General features: G+C 41.2%; 1 long non-coding RNA gene across 1 annotated transcript; it reads left to right on the top strand.

The window, feature by feature from the left end:
• Nucleotides 1–338: 338 nt before the first annotated feature.
• On the top strand, nucleotides 339–19755 carry LOC146358350 (uncharacterized). Its single transcript, XR_014784121.1, has 7 exons — nucleotides 339–378; nucleotides 4435–4526; nucleotides 6690–6836; nucleotides 9641–11602; nucleotides 11848–11952; nucleotides 13115–13235; nucleotides 14358–19755. It is a non-coding gene; the product is annotated as an uncharacterized LOC146358350 (long non-coding RNA).
• Nucleotides 19756–20640: the final 885 nt, after the last annotated feature.

The following is a 20640-nucleotide window of genomic DNA, read 5'->3' as shown; positions in this document are numbered from 1 at the left end:
CTTTCAGCTTCCCCACTCATCTCCAAATGCCTCTCCCCTCTATGACTCCCCTCCTACATGCCAGTCTCTCCTCATATCCATAGAATAAGCAAAAGGAAACAGTAGCCTTGTTCAGTCATCCACGTACTGTGTAGAATCAATGTGTAAAGAGAGGGTTGCTTCTAGGGTTGCTTTAAAAAAGTGGTGATAGGCAGGATGTGCCCATAGACTTATACGCAAAATAGAGCCATGAATCTTGTGTATAAGCCTATGGACACGTAGACATATACGCAAGATTCATAGCTCTATTTTGCGTATAAGTCTATGGGGACATCCTGCTGATTGCCATTTTTTTAAAATGGCGATCGGCGTGGAGGCGAAGGGCTCCAGTTGATTCAGGTAAGCAGCCCTCGGCTCTGTGGAATCCTCACGGAGCAGAGCCGCTCCGCGAGGATTCCAGGGGAGAGGAATGGATCGCCTCCCCCCCCCACTGATTCCCCACTGGAATGGACGGTGGGGAATCTGTACATCCCTAGTTGCTTCAGCTCCGCCCACCCCTCCTTGCGTGTTTTGCCTGTACTCATGTAAGGCGACGGTCTGAAGAGGACAACCTCCGGTATCCATGGAGGCTCTCCATGTGATTAAGACGATGGATTTTTCAGATTGTGCAGTTTTTCAGCTGCCACCACTAAAATTCTCTCTTTTACACAGCTTTTAAAAGCACACCCATCCAGTCCCTCTATTTACCATTTGGCTTTACCAATTTTAGCTAGAATTGTGGGGTTTGTCACAGGGAATGTCCAGCTCCTGGAGCCTTAGCTGGATGGGGTCCCTTGGAAGAGAAAGGTGACCCTCCCCCCGTACACACCTATCCACCAGAAGGAGCACGAGGAGTTGGCACCTCCTGTGAACAGGAAAAGTTGGTTCCACTAGTTGGGACTGTGGTACAACGCTATGAAGGACACTTCACCCATGGACCCTGCTGAATCTAGGTACTTAGATCTATATTGCTTGCCACATGCTTGGAGTTACCCTGTGCCCCTGAGGACAAAACATTGACTTAGTACAAGAATGATCAGTTGCTATGTAGATACTATAGGACTGAGAGGAGGTAATTATCTGAATCTTCCATTTTTCTCTTGCCTGAAATTAATTCACTTTAGCAAGCTTGGAAAACAAGCTTGAAAACAAACATCTAAGCTATGGTTCACATTAGTGTTTCTCCAGCATTAAGAAAATGCATTAATAATGCATTCTAAGAGCCTCAGGTCACCTCTGTAATTAGCTCTTTGGAATACAAATGGCCATAACACTGAGCTGGAAATGGACAAAATATTTTTTAGCTTTATAGCCTGTAAATGAAAATACAAAATGTCAGAGCAATAAAAAGGGGAAAAAATCATATTGTGTTTATTGGTATGTGTTTACTTTAAGGTGTTCTCATTAGCTTAGAATATTATCTCACCTCAGTGATATATATGTAGAAGAATCTGAGGGCGCAAGAAACAGTGTTCTCAGAAATTCATCTGGCACTAGCCATATTTTCAAATATAGCTGAAATGCTCTCTGTCTGGCTTCTGTTTATTTTGTGCATTAGACATGTGTGTGTCCACACACACACACGCACACGCACACACCACAATAAAAGCCTGAGGCAGTCATAAACTTTGCAAGCACACATAGAATGCCTTCTATGAAGGCATTAATGTTCTGGAAGGATTCCCTTGGTGAGGCTTAGTCACCAAGCCACCAAGCCACATTTTAGACTTCATTAAGAGGACACCAAAGCACAGCGAGCTTTGATCTATGCTGCTTTCTCAATGTTCTTAGCATTGTATCTGTCATCATTTTGAAAAAGCGTATGCGCTTTTTTTTTTCCCCCAAAGTCAGCCGTGATAGGCTACGTAAACATTTACGTAGCCTATCACGTTTGTTTTTTTACACTTGGAAATGGCGGTGGCGGCGGCAGCTCGTCGGAAGACCGGCCGCCGCCGCCCCACCGCCGCCGCCGCCAGGGACATTCGACCAAGGTAAGTCCCATCCCAGGTGGTGGCGGGGGGGGTGGCGGACCGTTTCTCCACCAATTTCGGGGGGCCGAATGCATTGGCATTCGGCCTCCCGGAGATTCGTGGAGAAATTCTCCAACATCCCTATCCCTTTAGAACCTTGTCTATACCCAGTTCTTATGAAAAAGCATTTTCTTTTGTCCCAGTGCCTATATTCACGAATAATTTTAATGCCCCATCATTTGGCTAATTAAGAAACTACTGAGTTCATTCTTAAATCTAATTAGATGCAGGTTGCTGTTGGGAAAGCTTTCAGTAATGTATACCTGAAATGTAAATGAACTTCCAAAAGAATTCTCTAATATTTAGATCAATGGCTTTATGAACGATGGAAAACAATCTTTTGTCTTATGTTTTTGTTTTACAAACTCTGTATTCATATAGCACTGTGGAAGGAGACAACAAATGACTAGTACAATAATGCCCATCTAGCTGTGTTACTTTGTGTCCTTGGCTGAATCTACACAAAGCAGCTTTACCGTTATCGTACTGTAGTGATAACTATTGGTGGCCCATTGGTGTCATGTGCACCAATAGTTGTCACTGCAGTATGGTAATGGTAAAACTATTATGTGTAGATTCAGCCCTTGTTTACATATGTCAAATCCTGTACATGTATCCAAGCAGGAACCGGGATGCCCAGGTGGGAAATAAATATAAACATAAGCACACACACACACACACACACACACACCACAGCATAGTATAATCCAACATTAAGTTTATTACAAAAATAGGAAAGGAAAGGCGGTCTTCAAACAGGACTGGCCACAGTTGTGGGGTTAGTTCTGTAGAGGGGATATTAAGAAGGCAGAATACTGTTGCCAAATAAGGAGAGGGGAAGGTGATAAGACTCTCTGGACAATTTCATAGGTGGCTCACAATTCTCAAGTTTTAAAAATGATCAGTTTAAAACAGGAATAAAACATATCTGAGCCACAAGAAAGAAAAAGAAAGGAAACAGTAAGCCGTTAACAGAAAATAGCTAAATCAGACCAAATGCTCTCATAAAGAACTGAGTTTAAGCTTCACACCAAAAGGCAAGCAGCAAGGTAGGTCTGTTTGGGAAGGGCATTCACTCTCCAGGTGTCACAGTTGGAAACATCCTATTGCAGATTCCTACCTGCTGAACTTCAGATGTGGAGAACTGTCAACAGGGCTTAAGTTACTGAAGGTGAAATCCTATGCATCTTTAGACAGAACAAAGTCCTACAACTCCCAGCATTCCCCAGCCAGCCACATGGAATTCTGAGAGTTGCAGGATTTTTGCTGGCTGTGGAATGCTGGGAGTTGTAGGACTTTTTTCTGTCTAAACATGCATAGGTTTATGCCCTGAGTGAAGCACCCGGGCAGGCTCATATCAAAGGAAGCTGTCCTTGAGATACTTTGGTCCCACACAATTTAGGATCATAGAGTTTAAGACTTCTCCCATTCCACAAATATTTTCCTTCCTTCTATGTTGTATTGGGTTTTCCTCCTGTCTGTTCAAAGCAGGATTTCAAGTTAGACACCCCACTTAATACAATTTAGAAGAATCAAGAGTTAAAGCTGTTTCTAGACTGTACCACTAAAGAGTGAAGGTGGAATATTGGCCACAAGACTCCATGTGCATAGAAAAATAGGATACCGAGTAGAAGGCTAGGTTGAACAATTCTGCTTGACACACTAGTGTTCGATGTGAAGAGAGATCTATTCATTTATTGCATGTATAAAGGAGCATTCAAATCTACAATAGTCCGCCCTGCTACACACACACCTGCAACCCATTTTTGGGCCAAAGAAAATTTTACCATTTTAGCCTTACTCAGAAGATTGGCTCACACGATCTATCTGTGTGTGAGTGGAACCACACCACTTTGCCCTATCCCTGATGTTACCCACTCTGGCTAGCTGTAGGGAGGGAGCATAGCTGCATGCACAAAGATGCCCATGCAGGATCCTTCGGAATAGGGCTTTTGATTCTGCTGAACGTATTCAGGCCCTGAACAGAGCCTAAATATCTTAATCTGTTGAGGTTTTCCCTATATTATAGAATGTGTGCAGCTCAGTGTTGTAAATATTTTGACATCTAACATCTTTCACTATCATGAAGGATGAATACTATAAATAAGTGGTTCACTCCACTGGAGATTTCTACTCAGATGGATTGAAAGTCTATAGACTGGAAGGATGCAATAAAAATCCGGTCAAAGTGGATCATTTCAAGCCCTTTTATAGCAGAATGGTGAATTTTTAGAATGTAATTTATAATGACAGCGTGCCAGAAATATTTGCAGAAAGAAAAAGAAAGCACTCCCAGTACCCTTCATCATCTCTGGTGTGAAATTTAAACCTAAGCAGAACGACCAATTAATTAAGCGAGTCCTGCTTCTTCACATATCTTTTACAGCTTTTGTTGCTGACTCTTATCAATAGGCTGCACTTGGCATGAGACTTGTATACCAATGAAAAGTAAGAGAATGTTCCTGAGTCAGCACAGAGGTAAGGAAAAAGAGAGAGTGTGAGAGAGCGCTTGCAGCTTTGAATCCCTTGAGCAAAAACTGGCCCATGAAAATAATTCTAGGATCATGAAATTAAATTCTTCTCATGCATGAAAAGTCTCAGTCTACCGATGGGGAATTTAGGTGACTAATGAATCTTCACCCTGTAAGTGTGTTCCCTCCCCGCCCCCTCAGGATTGCCGGAAGTCATTGTTTTGTATTGGGAACAAATGTTACTCCTGCTACCTGGTATTTATGAAGTGCCCACCATATGTTAGCTACTGTACAGAACTAGGCAGAGATGTGGTCCAGAGTGTTTACAAGCCCTGAGGGCTTGCACATCCTGCAAAAGATTGCCTCCCTTTCTGCTACCATATGCACACATACTTGTTTTTAGTTAGCCCTTTTGTTATTTTTGGCTGTTGGCTCTTGGATGGATCTGACGAAGGTGAAGGGAGAGAACAGTACTTGATAAAGAGCAATGTGATTTTGGTAACCAACAGGGAGAAACACATTTTCTATCTTTCAAGTTCATTGGTTAAGATTTTTTTCAGCTGTGGAGATGATCCTAACTTAGGATAGATGATCCTAACTTACTGTCTCAGTACCAAACATTTAGAAATGCTTCCAGTATAAGAAAGTCTTGTTATGTTCTCCAACCAATACAAACTAATAAAACTGGGAGACAGTAAACCAAATGTATCTAGGTGGACTTGTAGACACCCGAAATATTAGTTGCAGTTAGATGTTTTGATAAAGAAGAGTTCTATACATGGATATTTGGGGATAACTAGTCTGGATCTGGGAAAACGCGACGTATGGATACCATTTTTGTTGTTCTAGTTGTCTTTTAATGTTTTAATATCTTTACAATTTTAATATTGATGATTTAATTATATTTTTAACTTTTATACAGTTGTATTTATATTTCTATTTATAGGTTTTAATTGTAGCAGTTTTAACGTTGTAAGGCCGCCTTGAGTCCCACTATTGGGAAAAAGGCGGGATATAAATAAATATAATAATAATAATAATAATAATAAATAATATTGATAAAACAAATAACAGTATAACTTATACAATGGGGCATGGATTCATTCTGAAAATGTCTCCCAGCATGTCAGTGATTTTTAAAAAAATCTTACCAGAGAGGACTGCTCTTTTGTTCTGAATCTTCAGTTGAAGATGGTTTGGCTTCTGTACAAGAACAAGAACACTGAACATTGTTCATTGTACATTGAACAAGAAAGCCACACACTCATCTTGTTTTGTTTCATTTTTAAAATTTCAATGTGTGTGTTAGAGGCTCTTCCAATTTTTTTTTTTTTTGCAAGAAAAAGTCAATATATTGATCTTTCCCTTTTGTTTAAATGGAAGATGACACTGAAAACAGCATCAGAAATCTTTGGTCTATTGTTCTGCTCCATATGGGATTCCATCATCTGCTCTGGGTGACAGGTCAGGTGAGGATGCATGATATGGGACAGATGGAACAGGAGCAGGTTTAGTAAAACGGCCAGTACTACAGGAACCAGACCAGGATTGGAAGTGATTTCAGGACCACAGAGAGCAGTCCTGCAGCTCCAGTACAGACATGTTACCCCAACATTGGCTAGAACTAACTGGCAGGGATTTACAACAGGGCTGTGCATGGACCCCCATGCTTCATTTCTGATGTTGATTTGGACCTTCTGAAGCAGCCCCACTTGGCTTCAGACCAATTTGGACCCAATCCACCTCATTTCAGATTTGGATCTGAAGTGAGATTCAGATATCTGAATTATTTGGATTTGACATTTTCCCATTGACTTGCATTGGCAAATAGAAATCACCATAACTTTTCAGTTGTCATGATAAATACATGACATTTGGGAACCTGGCTGCCCCCATGGAGGTGATTCCACCTGCCAAATTTCAGACAGTTTGGCTCAGTAGTTTTTGCGCTAAAAAAAAAAAGGTCAAGGTGTCCCCAACCAGTCGTGTCCAACTCTAGGGGGTGGTGCTCATCTCCATTTCTAAGCCGAAGAGCCAGCGCTGTCCAAAGACGCTTCCATGGTCATGTAGCCGGCATAACTGAACACCGAGGTGCACGGAATGCTGTTACCTTTCCCGCCGAAGCGGTACCTATTTATCTACTTGCAATTTCTTGCTTTCAAACTGCTAGGTTGGCAGAAGCTGGGACTGAAGACGGGAGCTCACTCCATCACGCAGCACTTGGGTCTTGAACTGCTGTCCTGCTGACCTTCTGGTCTGCAATTCAGCGTCTTAACCACTAAGCCACTGCGGCCCCTAGTTTTTGCGCTAGGTGCAGGTAAATTTGATTTTTTCCACAAAAGCTCTCAAAGACGTAACTTTTCATTCTTTCCACAGAACAGAAGTGCATGAAATTTGGAGACCTCTCAGTCCCAAAGGAGTTGACTCGACCTGCCAAATTTCAGATAGTTTGTCCAAGTAGTTTTTGTGCTGGGCACAGGTAAAATGTGCTATTCTCAGAAACTCAAACCAAAGGTCATAAAGGGATAATCAGAGAAGTTAGGTGTTTAAGGGTGAAATCTTAACTAGATAGGTGGCTGCCTCTGAACTCTGAGGTGACCACCTATTCTAAGCAAGGCAGGAGAGGCATGGGGGGGATCGTTCCCTCCGTGCCTCTCCTGCCTTGCTATTTTTCGCTGGACAGCCATTTTCGGCTGTCTAGCGGTGGGGGGGTGACCAGGAGAGGAAGCTGCTGTACAACACATTGGATGTGTCATATGTGCAGCCTCGCTCTCCCCGCCCCAGAACGCCCCCCTGGAATGCCCCTTTTCAGTCGCTCCGTGCTAATCTTCCGAGTGTGGAGGATGGGGCTTCTCCGCGCTGCCTCCGAGGCAGCATGGACGAGGGGGGAAATCAGATTTCTGGGAACCGACCTCAGAGCGCGGGCTCTGAGGTCAGTTCCTGGAAAAGAGCATATCCTATGGCCCTCTAGACAGTGTCTAGTGGCCATAGGATTGCTCCCTAAGTGGTGATTAGGAGGAGGAGGAGGTCACTATCCCTGATATCTGGTGTAGGTTTCTTGAAGTGCAAATAACCCCTCTCCCCTAGTACCACTTTCCTATTGAGCTTCACAGTGGATGACCTCAAGCTCTCTTTGGCTGATGGAATGCACATTACCTAGGGAACCAGGCTGACAGGCAGGCTGGCAGAGTAGTTTTTGTGCAATGTGCTTTTTTCAACAAAAACTCTCAAAGTGAAGAGCTATCACTTTTCAGTGGTTGCACAGAAGGGTCCCAGCAGCACCTCGCCCACCTCTGCCCCTGCCAAGACCCCAAAGGTGCCTCATATTGGGCTTGCTTTGCCACACAGTGTAGGATTAAATTTAAATAATATATGTCAATGTGTGTAGCACTTTGCCCACTGTATTTTGAAATGTGGACTTCTGTGTAGTTCTTTGCCACACGCGTTTGCTTGACTACAACACAAGCACGCGCGTGCGTGCGTGCACACACACACAAACAAGAGCAAAAGAAAAACAAATACAGAACTACCTACAAGCAAAGAAACAGGGTTTTATTTAAAAAAAAAAATTAGGGAAAAGGTACAGAGTTCAAAAATGGGAAGGGAAGGAATACAGAAATTGAGAAAGGCAGGGTTGAGGGGGGGGGGAAGCCAAGAACAAGGAGAGTAAAGTACTTGTTTTGATAGATAGATAGATAGATAGATAGATTTTTTAAAAAAATAAAGGATCAAGAAAAAAGAAAGAAAGAAAGAAAGGAAAGCTAGAAAGAAATGGTTGTATTGAGAAGGGGGGCAAAGAACAAGGCAAGGCAGGAAACTAAGGTACTTTTCTTTTATGGTTTTTTAAATAAATAATCTAGAAAGAAAGGGAAAACTAATAGGAATAGTTGAATTGAGAAGGGTGGGGGGAGGGGGAGCCAAAGAACAAGGCAAGGAAAGGAGGAAACTAAAATACTTTTTAAAGGTTTTTGGTTTTTTAAATAAAGAATCTAGAAAAGAAAGAAAGAGAATAGTTGAATTGAGAAGGGCTGGAAAGAAGAAGGACAAAGCTGCAGTACAACACGCACATACGCACACACACACACACACAGATCTAGCCAACTACCCAACTCTAACCAGCTCTCTCTCAATGAAACAAATTTAGGTTCATCTCCAATATAAGCAGTATCCCTCCCGCCTCCACCACTGACACTGATTGGAGACTGCTGGATTAAGTTCAGCCCTAATTTGGCAACTAGAGTTCCCATTCGGCAAAGTTCACCATTTCCCCCCTCCCTCCTGCTCTCCCCTTCCCCCCTCCGTCCTCCTCCTCGCCCTCTTCCTGATCATTTGCAATTTGATACAGTTAGAGACAGGCTGTCTGAACTTCAGAAGGCTTCAGAATAGCTCTGAATCTCCAAGGTGGAGAAAGGTCCTTCAGCGGTGATCTGCTTCACTTTGGACCACCTTGGTGCTGGTCTGATCTGCTTTGGATCTCAATGAGGCAGCCCTGAAGCAGCCTGATTTGCTTCAGTATAAAGATTTGGCACCAAAGCAATGCACAACCCTAATTTACAAGGCCAGGAAAGTCTTTCTGGAAGACTTGGGTGCTATATCTGGCAGTTAATGGGCCCTGAGCCTTTTCTTGTAGACTTTGGCTTCTCCTGGGGAGTGAAGGTTGGAGGGATGAGAAGCTGGTTGGGGATTTTTTCTCAGGGTCTCCCTGTTCAGTGGAGGAGTCTGAGGTCCACACCTTATAGTCCGGAGACAGCGGTACCTCCTGGGGGTTGCATGGATCTGAGGTGGTGCAGCCCAGTTCAGAAGGACCAGAGATTGGTTTTGACATCTACTTGGAGTCACTGTCCCTGGAAGCTTCAGCCTTTGAGGGGTCCTGGTCCTGGGCCATGACAGATAATAATTTTGATGTGCAAGCAAGACATTGTACAAAAATCACAACTTGCTGTCCAGGTGAGCGCTCCAGAAAATACTCTAGTCATAAGTTGACTATGGCTTTCTTCACATGGAGCTTTTATCCTGTGATTGGGATTGTTCTTTCATAGAAGTTTGTGGGCTCTTTACATGACACTGTGATCCTCCAAGGCGTCTCTTGCACTAAATGCCCTTTGTTCCGTTTTTAAATAGATCGCAAATAATGAGCTATCAAATTACCCTGTTGTGTGTTCCGCTTGAGTTCCCTCCGTGAAAAGAAGAAAAGTGTCAAGAAGAGGAGCGACATCAATGAAAGATAATGGAAGACTCAGATACCGGGAGAAGGAGGGGGGAAAGGTGGGGGGGAAGAAGCAGGTGAAAAAGGGAGTCGTGATCCTGCATTTAAAATGGAAGCAGAAAGCCCCATTTTAAATGCAGGATTTTAGGCTGGTGTAGAGATGCCCTATGAAGGAGCACTCAAGAAATATTTGAATTATTTAGGTCTGCAGTTATTCTTTAAAAGCTTTTTCTTTAACACACTACCCAAACACACCTGCATTTTCAGCATATCATCATTCTCAATAGGAAATGAGTTGAAAGACCCACAATAATAAACAATGTGCTATAAGTAGATGTGTGTTTATTGTCTTGAACCCCTCCCCCCTTTCCACTATCTTAAAATTAAAGAATTGATAGGTTTTATATTTGAAAATTTGGCTTGTAGGCTTCTCCACACATTCCTTCTTCCAACAGTGAGATTACTTTCTATGAGCCACTTCAGACATTATAGCTGGGGTTCAAAAAACAGCATTATGTACACCCAAAAGAAATTTTTGACTCGATTTCATGGAATAGCACTCTGCTGTTCAATATCACAAACTGCTGTTGAAACTTCTCTCAGTTTCAGAAGAGGTTTTTCATTTGGCATGGATTGGTTGCTGTTTGCAAAACACATACAAGGGCCCATAATCACATGGTCTGATGGAATTAGGTCTACATTTTGTTGTTTTTCTTACATGAAAACAAATGCTTAATGTATCATTTATGGTCTTTTCCTCCATAAGTGCATGAGTTTGATTCCCTACTTTGAAACTATCTTTGGCTGTTTTCACAAGAACATACCAACTGGATGTTTTTTGTTTGTATATCTAAGTCCTGTAATTTAATTTTTACATTTTTTTAAAATCTAAGGGCATGATCTTATGCATGTTTAGACAGAAAAAGCCCTACAACTCCCAGCATCCCCCAGCCAGGATGGCTGGCCAAGGAATGCTGGGAGTTGTCAGAACTCCTGTCTAAACATGCATAGGATTGCACCCTAAGGGATGGATCCAGACTTAGTCATACTTAGAGTAGACACACTGAAATTCTTGGGACTTAAGTTAATAATGACTAATTTAAGTCTCATTCATTTTAATGGGTCTACTCTGACTAAGTCTGGATCCAACCAATTGGCTATGCAAAAGTATAATAAACAAATGAACAAATAACCAAGGTAATTTGAGAGAGAATATCCTATTTCTTTCATTGAAGTTGCAAATAAAACTCAATCTAGAAGTAAAATAACATATGAAGATATAAATTAAAATAAGGTACAAGACAGGAAGGCCTGGAGTGCTATGGTCCATGGGGTCACGAAGAGTCGGACATGACTGAACAACAACAACAACAGATTGGCCACATAATATTATAGCATTCTATCATTTCTGAATAGCTGCTTAGAATCAGGTGTAGTACATTTATTTCTGAGATGAATACTGTTGTTGTTTTCTTTTTTCAATGTTAGTGCTAAGATTATATGGGTATCTTGAGTTTATTAATAGCCTTTACTAGATTTGTTTTAGTTCTGAGTTATAGGCAGCCTTTATGGTTTCAGAAATGGGGGTCAGCCACTGCTTCTTCGACACAGAATGCATAGCTAGGTGTAATCTGATACCTGCAAAACCTACCAATTTCAGACAGTCTTCAATCTCCATTTTGAGACTGGGTCTCTCATCTGCTGACCTCATGACCACAGCATCTGGCCTAACTGTTGGATGTTTCTCTTCACCCCTATCCTCTGTTGTTGTTGTTGTCATTGTTGTTGTTGTTGTTGTTGCTTTACCATTTAGCCTGATGAAGACTTCTGGAGAACTTGAAAGCTTGCACAAGCTTTTTTGATTGGTTGTTATAAAGGTATTGCCAAATTGTGGATTTTGGATTCCCACCCTCCATGGACTGCACAACTTCCTTTGATTTTTTATGTCTGTTAACCAGATAGAAAGCGTGCTTCTAGATGAGGCTTTTCTCATATTGTTGCCTTGCCACATTAATGGGATTTTATAGGGGGTCCAGATGTCATTGTCTCCCACTTGTAACTCTCTTGTATTTTTCCCCATTGTTTCTTCTGTCTTTTTTCTTACTGCATAAAATCTGTTAAGGAGAAAAACATGAAGTAGCTGCACAATGCCTTATAACTGGTTGTGCTAGGAGCCCTCTGTCTGGAAGCATCCACATTCTCCACACATCATTTAAAGAATGAAAAGGTAATACCACGTTCAGGAGACACTGATGAACAAATAGCAAATAATCTGCAAATAATTAAGCAATTAGCAAATCTGCAAATAATTGAACAAGGTATCTGAAAAAATGAGGGACATGGATGATAATGAGGAGAAGGCAGATGGTAAAAGACAGAAATGCTTTATCAATTGTTGGGATTCATTGTAGCTAGAAGCCCATTTAAATGCTCTAGAGACTCCAAGAAAAACCTGGTGATATAAAATGAAGCACTATCTTCTTTGGCATTCATGACAGGTACCATATCTTCCCCACCCTTTTACAGAGTTGTCATTGCTTGTTATTTAGACAGATGGTCTTGCCATTTAAAAATGAAGCAGGGTAATGGTTTATAATAACCTATTGTGGCAATTATATTGCACCTCATAATATATATGCCACCAAGGAGAAGCATAATGAAGAGATTAGAGTGACAGATGAAAGCAAGATGTTTGTTTAATAGAATATTGAGTGACTATTGAGTGGGGACAAGAGTGCTAATGCAAGGCACTTATTAGTTGCTGAGCTTTGTTGATAAGGTACAAATGTTCTCTAGTATGAAGTGTCTCACAGGATTGTGATCCACAAATGATGAGCCCAGACTCTGGAACCACCAGTAGCTTCCACAAGACTTGTGCATCCCAAAGCTGTGGTATGCAAACTGTATCATATGAAAGTAAGAACACTTCCAAAATCTATCTGATGTCAAACAAATGCTAGCATTTAGCTCTTTTCAAATTAGAAGAAATAAAATCACATACAACTTGGAAATAAAAGTTCTTAGAAGGCTGTTTTTCTAAAATGTACACTCAAATTTAAAGTATTTAGTCTGTAAGTATTCAGTTTAGTTTTCTGTAGAATTTGCAGGTAGTAACTCCTTCTTCAGATGGAAATAGCATTTAGCAAAAAACATGAAGAAGATATGTATAATATAAGAATGCTTTTGTAAATAATTGTCCAGTGTAATCCAATGGAACTATTCTGGTTGTAAAGGTCTATTACTACATCAAGGAGCAGTGAGAGCTGAGGAGTTGTTCTGTGACAGTTGCCTTCTGTGACAGTTTTGCTAGATAAAGTTGCTTGTATACCATAGCAGTTCCTAGCAATGTACCTTTGGTACCTATGTTCTGTTGTCTTGGATAATTTCAGTTCTGACAACCTGAAGATGTGGACAAGATCCTTGGAAGTATGAGATCTACCACTGGTACACTTGAACTTTTCCCTTCCTGGATGATTAAAACAGCCAGAGAAGGCCTGTGGATTGTAGCAGGTATAGTTCCATGTAATCTCAAAATGGCTGTTGTAAGACTTTTATTGAAGAAACTCTCCTTGAATCCTACTGTATCCAATAATTACCGACTACTTTCAAATATCTCATTTTTTCAGTAAGGTATCTGAGCCTGTTATTTGAGGAAGTTGAATTATCTAGGCCCATTTCAATCCAGCTTCAGAGCTGGTTTGGGATAGATAGAGGTTTAGTCACCTTGGCTGAAGATCAAGACCAGGAGCTAGACAGGAGGAGTATGTCCCTGTTGGTACAGCTGGACCCTTCAGTGGCACCCAGTACTTCTATCACAATATATTTCTGGACTGCCTATAGGGGATAGGATATGGGGACCTGTTTTGCAATGATTCCGGTCCTTCCTTGAGGGATGGTTTCAGAAGTGATGGTGGGGGAGTCCTGTTTGGTACCTTGGCCACTGGTGTATGGCATCCCTCAGGTTTCAATTCTGTTCCCTAATATTGTTTAACATCTATATGGACTGGAGCCACAGGGAGTGATCATCTAGGCATTTGGAGTGTGCTGTCATCAATACTGATGACACACAGCACTATTGCCTTTTCATCTCATACCAAAGAAGCTGTTAATGTCTTGATTTGGTGCCTGGAAACAGTAATGGGCTGGATAAGAGTTAGTCAGTTGAGGTTTAATTCAGGCAAGATGGAGGTCCTCCTGTTTGGGAAGGAGATGGACTCTGAAATAGGCATTCAATTTGTTTTAGATGGAGTAGTACACCCTTGAAGTACAGTTTTACAGTCTGGAGGGTACTCCGGGACTCAGCTTTCACGTAGTTGCCCAGTTTGCAACTGTAGCCAGGGGTGTTTGCCCAGTTTATTCTGGTGTGTCAGCTGCACCTGTTCCATGGCACGTGCCTTAGTTACATCTAGACTGGATTATACTGCAATGCACTCTACATAGCGTTACCTTTGAAGAGTCTTTGGAAACTTCACTGGGCCAAGAATGCTGTAGCAAGGACATTAATGGGTAACTGTTGATGGGACTGTGATACACCTGTCCTACAAAGCTTTCAACTGGCTATCTGATTCTATTCTGTTCATTTCAGTTTGTGTATTTTTACCCTGACTGTAAGCCATCTTGGATATTTTACAGATAGCTGGGATATAAATCTTCATGGTGATGATGATGAATAGCATACTACATGAGGCTGGGATGCTCCCCTCTCTGACTGCCTTCCACTTGTTTCTGAAGATGTTTATATTTTGGCAGGCTTTTAACCTGACAGGCTGAGTTATTTTAATGGAAGAAGTTGGTTTATTAGCTATGTTGGTTCTGGTTACGTTTTGTTGTTATTAATCTTGTGATTTTATCTATCGTAAACTACTTTGAGTAACATACATGTATTGGAAGAGTGGGGTAATTCAAATATAAACAAACAAACAAATAAATAAGTAGTCCTTTCTTCCAGGTGAACTACTCCATAGATTTATCATATTCTAGGCCTGCCCCACTTGTAATGCACCAGTCAGGCCAAATACACAAGTAACTGTGTATTGTTGTCTGGTAGTGCTTGATAATCCCCGCACCTCTGTTTTGACATTTCCAGGCAGGAAGCAAAAACAGGTCATTTATTGTGGGCAGCCTCCTGGGCTGCCCACAATGTGCACTTTTCAATTGTGAACAGCCATGCGTTCAATGTTATGGTTCTGAAACTGTGCAGGCCTGTGCAAGAACACCTGTGGATCGAATCCAATGAGTGTACCTTACAGAAAGTCTTGCTTAGCATTCATAGCCCATTCCATACAATCCTAATGTGAACAAAGGATTCTTAGGCCATTGTCACTGCCTGAACACTTTTCATTAAAAGCTCTAACTCTATGGACAGTTGGCCTAGCCAACTGGTGAGCTGAACATGAAATCTTACAGCAGCCGTGGAGAAATATGTGTGCTGAGGAGAAAACAGTGGTGATGAGGGTTATACTCAGCATCCTGAATGGCAAGAATCTGCAGAGAACCAGCTTCCACGGGCCTAGATCCGTCATATGGCGTTTCTTTTCTTTTTTTTAAGAGGTGGCCATTCTTCTTGTTCAGTGATGGACAATCTTTCTGACAACTGTATCACAATTTGAGTCATTCTAGTGCATATTACATATGCAGTTCTTGCCTGGGTTTTGTTTTTGCCACTAATCTATTTGGTCAGGATGCAAGTAGCAGTGCAACAATGCAGAGGCAGCCTGTTCTGCAGGCTAGACATGCCACAAAGCTCTGTTGCTTTGCTACAGATGGGTGCATGGATACTCATTCCAACTCATATGGTAACTGTGTTTTCATCCTAGAATCAGTTTTTTTTTTCCTACTATAATAACAGGAATGTTTTTCAAAATTATAACAGAAATCTTATCTAATGGCCTAGCCCCTACCCTACCCTATGTAAATGATATGTATCTATATTTTTTCCTGTAAGAGATTCCATCAATCTCTGATGTGCAGTCTTTTGAAAACCCCAAAGTAACTATGAGTATTCCCTCATGTACCAAATATCCCTTTAATACATGGAGGGCGCAATCCTATCTAGATAGATAGGCGGCCACCTCCGAACTCAGAGGCAGCGCCTATCCAAAGCAGGGCAGGAGAAGCACGGGGGGGATCATTCCCTCTGCACTCCTCCTGCCCTGCTTTTTCAGCTAGACAGCCTATTGCGGCTGTCTAGCCATGGGAAGACGGAGCAGAGAAGGAGGCTGCTGTTATGACACATAGGATGTATCGTACAGGCAGTTACGATTTCCCCGCCCCGTAACACCCCCAGCCATGCCCCTTTCCAGCCACTCTGTGCTCCTCTTGCAAGCGCGGAGGACATGGCTGTTCTGTGCTGTCTCCAAGGCAGCGTGGAATTGGGGGGAGGTTGGTTCTCTGGGAACTGATGTTGGAGTGTGGGCTCCGAGATTGATTCCCAGAAAACAGCATATCCTATGGCCATCAAGCCGCTGTCCAGCAGCCATAGGATTGCTCCCTAACTTGTTTAATAGTTCATCTTGTCATTAGCCTTGGTGCCCATTTCACACCTAAGCATCTTATTCCAAGCTAGTATGTGGTTTTAAAGTATTCTTTGAGAATGTATGGCAGCAGAAAAGGGTCAGCTGGGGGAACTCTGAGATATAGTGGCAGAGAGTTCCTTAGGCCCTGAAATATAAGCATTTGCAAAAAATAAGAAACCCATAGCTGGGATTGCCCAGTGAAATTGCAGTTTCCCCATAGGTGGTGGTACTGGTGGGATAGAAAATCCCCCCATGCTGGGTGTCTCCAAACCTTGTCCCAAGAGTTCTCCAAAAACTCTTGTATAAAGACTCAGCGTTCTGAATTGAGATGGGTCATTTTTGTACAGCACTAATTTCAGTAGAAAAGGTGAGAGCAGGGGATTGCAATTGGGGATTATTACAATGGAAAAAATTCTCAGTCTGTTTGCTGATCTCAACAATACCAATAACTGCTACTGAAACCCTTTATTTTGCTCAATTATTTCAAATGTCAGTGTTTATTTCAAGTAAGAGCAATTAGAACATTAGTTCATGAAATGACATTTTTGGAATGATAATTCCATCTTCCATTCTGCTAACTGATTACAGAGATTTTCTTTCATGGATTTTTTCCTGGATAGAAAGTGGGCTGAGAGGACCATATAACAGTTTTATCACTTGTTACCAGCGTTTTGAACACACATCAACACCACTGTTGATGGGTGTAAAAAACACACACATACAAGCATCTCAAAGAGAGCATTGTCTTTATTTTAGTTTTCTTGGCAGTAAGTTATAGATTTGCTTTTATTCAGATCAAAAGAAAATGTATTTTCTAGTATACATAATTTGCTATTGATATTCACCTACATTTTTACTTAACAGACTTGAAAGACAATTGAATTACCAGTTAACACTGGTGTCATTTTCTGGGCTTCATCGAATTCACATTAGTGTAAATGATTTTTATTTATAATACTTTTATGCCTCTTAATATATTAAAAGCCCTAAGCAACTCACATTAAAATACAACATAACAATATAGAAACAAGATAAACATAATTAAAAACAATAACATTTAAAATACTATATTATCATAACAATAAAACAGGGTGGTAAGAGGTCTGGGAAAGCCAATGTGAATAGGTGTGTTTTCAAGAAGTGTTTAAAACTTGCCGCCATTTCTGCCTCTCAAATCATATGTGAGAGAGTGTTTGAAAGGTTAGGTGCCACCACTGAGAAGGCCTGCTTACGTACTGCTATCTGGTGGCATTTCATTGGATGTGGGACCAGAAAGACATCATGGATTGACTAAGTATATATAAGTGAAGGTGGTCAGCTAGGTATACTTGTCCTGAGTTGTGCCTCTAAGTGCCTCCTAGATCAACCCAGTTTAGGACATTTGCTGGTAGTGTCATGACTAGCAGTATGGTCTTGTAGTGGATGATGGACTGGTTACTTTGCTGTGGACCCTTCAGACATTATTGTATATCACACAACATGGTTGCTGTGTTTGTCTTGATCAATGAATTCATAGCTATCTGCTTACCCCAGCATAAGCCCTGGTTTATAGGTTTGTTTTAGAAAAAGATAACATATGCAGTAGTGTAGCACAGGGAGAATGTGGAGGGATGCAGCTTCAGGACATTTTTCAGAGCAGGAGCAGTGACATCGTCTGTGTCATCTGTGTCATCTGCCAGAGCGCCAGGGTAATCGATGCTCTGTGCTCTGGTAAGTGAACGAGATGACAATGAGGCTTCCCGGTTTTCTATTATTTGTGTGACAGATTAGCATAAAGGAAGTCGGAGAATAAGGAAACTGATCAAGCAGAGGCATTTCCTTCTCTGTGATGGGTTTCTTGCTTCGTGTTAGCAGTTTAAATGGGAACACTTCTTTGTAAGATTGTTTGCATCTCTAATTAAAAGCTAAAGGTTACATTTCAGCTAGGTGAAGATCTTTTATTAAAGCACCACGTGTATCAGAGACCTACTTATTTACTCTGGTCTTCCCCTGACTATGTTTTCTGGATTGTTCTGCTGTGTAGTTGCAGTTACGCTATATGTTTTAGTGATGTTTTATTCCTGGTGTCTGTTGTTTTATGAAAGTTTGCTGCCATATTATTGTAGTGGTTTTTTATTATATGAATTTTAATGTTATAAGCCACCTTGGGAGAGCTTTGCCCTGAAACGCAGCCTAGAAATGTTTTAAATAGATAAAATAATAATTTACTCATTGAACCGGTGCAGTCAGACGTAAGCACCGATGCATTCACGGGAACTTACTCCCAGGTAATTATGCACAGGATTTCAGTCATGCTGATCCGAATAAAATGGGTCATGCTATATACTATTGCTCTTTGTGGTGCGTGTCTGTCTGTATGTTCACTTCCACAGTGAACTTCTGAACTTCAAAATTTACCACTACAGCACTGGATTTAATTCAATACTACTACTACCACTACTACTACTACTACTAGGCATTCCAGTCATTCTTGGATGAGCTAATGGCCAACATACTGAAGCTCAATCCAGGCAAAATGGAGCTACTGCTAGCAGGTGGTTTGTCTGCCTGGTTTAGTGGCATTCAACCTGCCCTGGAAGGGGTTGCACTCCACCTGAAAGATCAGGCACTCAGCTTGGCGGTGCTCCTGGATCCATCACTGTCACTTGAGACCCAGGTGGCCTTGGTGGCCAGGAGCCGCTTTTATCAGCTTAGGCTGATATACTAGCTGTGACCTTATCTGGACAGAGATAGCCTGGTGACAGTTATCCATGTTCTGGTAACCTCCTGATTGGATAATTGCAATGCATTGTACGTGGGGCTACCTTTGATGATGGTTCAGAAACTTCAGTTATTTCAAAATTGAGATGCTAGGTTACTAACTGGGACAGGCTGCTATGAACATGTGATGCCAGTGGTTTGTTAGCTGCACTGGCTTCGAGTCAATTTCCAAGCCCAACTCAAAGTGTTGGTGTTGACCTTTAAAGCCCCAAACGGCTTAGGACCAGAGTACCTAAAGGAACGTCTTCTCCCACATGTACCTTAGGTCATCTTCAGAGGCCCTCCTCTTGGTGCACCTGCCAAAGGAAACTAGATGGGTGGCTACAAGAGAGAGGGCCTTCTCAGTAGCGGCACCCCACTTATGGAATAAACTCCCCAAAGAGGCTTGTCTGAGACCAACATTGCTATCTTGCAGCACAAGGCAAAGACCTTTATTTTCTCCCAGGCATTTTAGATACCTAGGTTATTATGGCTAGATTATTATGGCTGTGTTATTGGTTCCTGTACCATTTAATGTTTTGCATTATGTTTTATTTTATTCTTTTAAATATTTGTATTGCATTTTATATTTTAACTGTTGGTATGGCATTTTAGTTTTTTTTAACTGTTTGTAATGTTAACTAATAGCAGTAGTTTTTGAGCAGTTTAGAAATGATGATGATGATGACAGAGGAAGGACAAAGAACAGTTTCCTTGATGGTAGAAAATAATGAAAACTATCCTTCCTCTTGCAAAGTGCAATAAAAGTTAAGTTGACACAATAACTGAATCAGAAGTTTTTTATTTAATTTTTTTATTTAAATAAAGTTAAGGTAGATATGAAAGATAAATTCATGGTTTGTTCTAGAAGTGAAACTGAACTGAGAAGAAAATGTATACCAGGAGGAATGTGTGGGTGTATACATTTTCTCATTTCTGGTACTGGATGCATTCTCATTTCAAATGTGCTTCCTTCCATTTATCTACATGGTGTGCTTCATTCAAAGTGTTGAATGCTCACAAACCTATGAAAAACCTGGATCAATTATTCTGATACTCCAAACAGGATCTTTATATTCACAGGAGAGAAAAAAGCTTCATTTTGAAAAGTGCTGTTCGCAATAATATTTTACTAGTATAACTATAAATAGCTTTGCGATGAGCACCTTCAGCCAGTGTGATCTTTATGGATTCAACTTGATGCCAGCAGTGAATTACTATAGTACACGTGTCCTGTTGTGTGGGTGCTTTTTTTCCCTTCAACCAGCAAGTAAACAATATTGTTAGCAGAGCTCCAAATTCTCTATCTTTCTCTTGACTGGGGGGATGTAAGCAAGTAATCCAATAAGAATGATTTGTGGGTGTGTTTGATTTTGGTTCACTGTGCAACCAAAATCAACATCTGAAAAAAAAAATCCTTAAGCAGCAATACAGCACAGCATTAGGCCCCATTGATTTCAATGGGACTTAAGTGTGTGTAATCATGCATGGAATTGCACTCTTATTGCACTCACAAATGTATGAGTAAGTATAAGAGAAATTATCTTGAATGGTGTGTAAGCATTGCTTTGTTTACTGTAACTCTATTACAAAGTTGGTGGATATTAATAAGTAATGACTGCCTGCTATGCAAAATCAATTCATTTGTAAATTGCAGATCA

The sequence above is a fragment of the Heloderma suspectum genome, chromosome 1 (assembly GCF_057233095.1).
Source record: "Heloderma suspectum isolate Gila_16-S chromosome 1, 16-S_ref, whole genome shotgun sequence".
Taxonomy (NCBI): domain Eukaryota; kingdom Metazoa; phylum Chordata; class Lepidosauria; order Squamata; family Helodermatidae; genus Heloderma; species Heloderma suspectum.
This window is presented reverse-complemented; position numbering and strand designations above follow the sequence as displayed.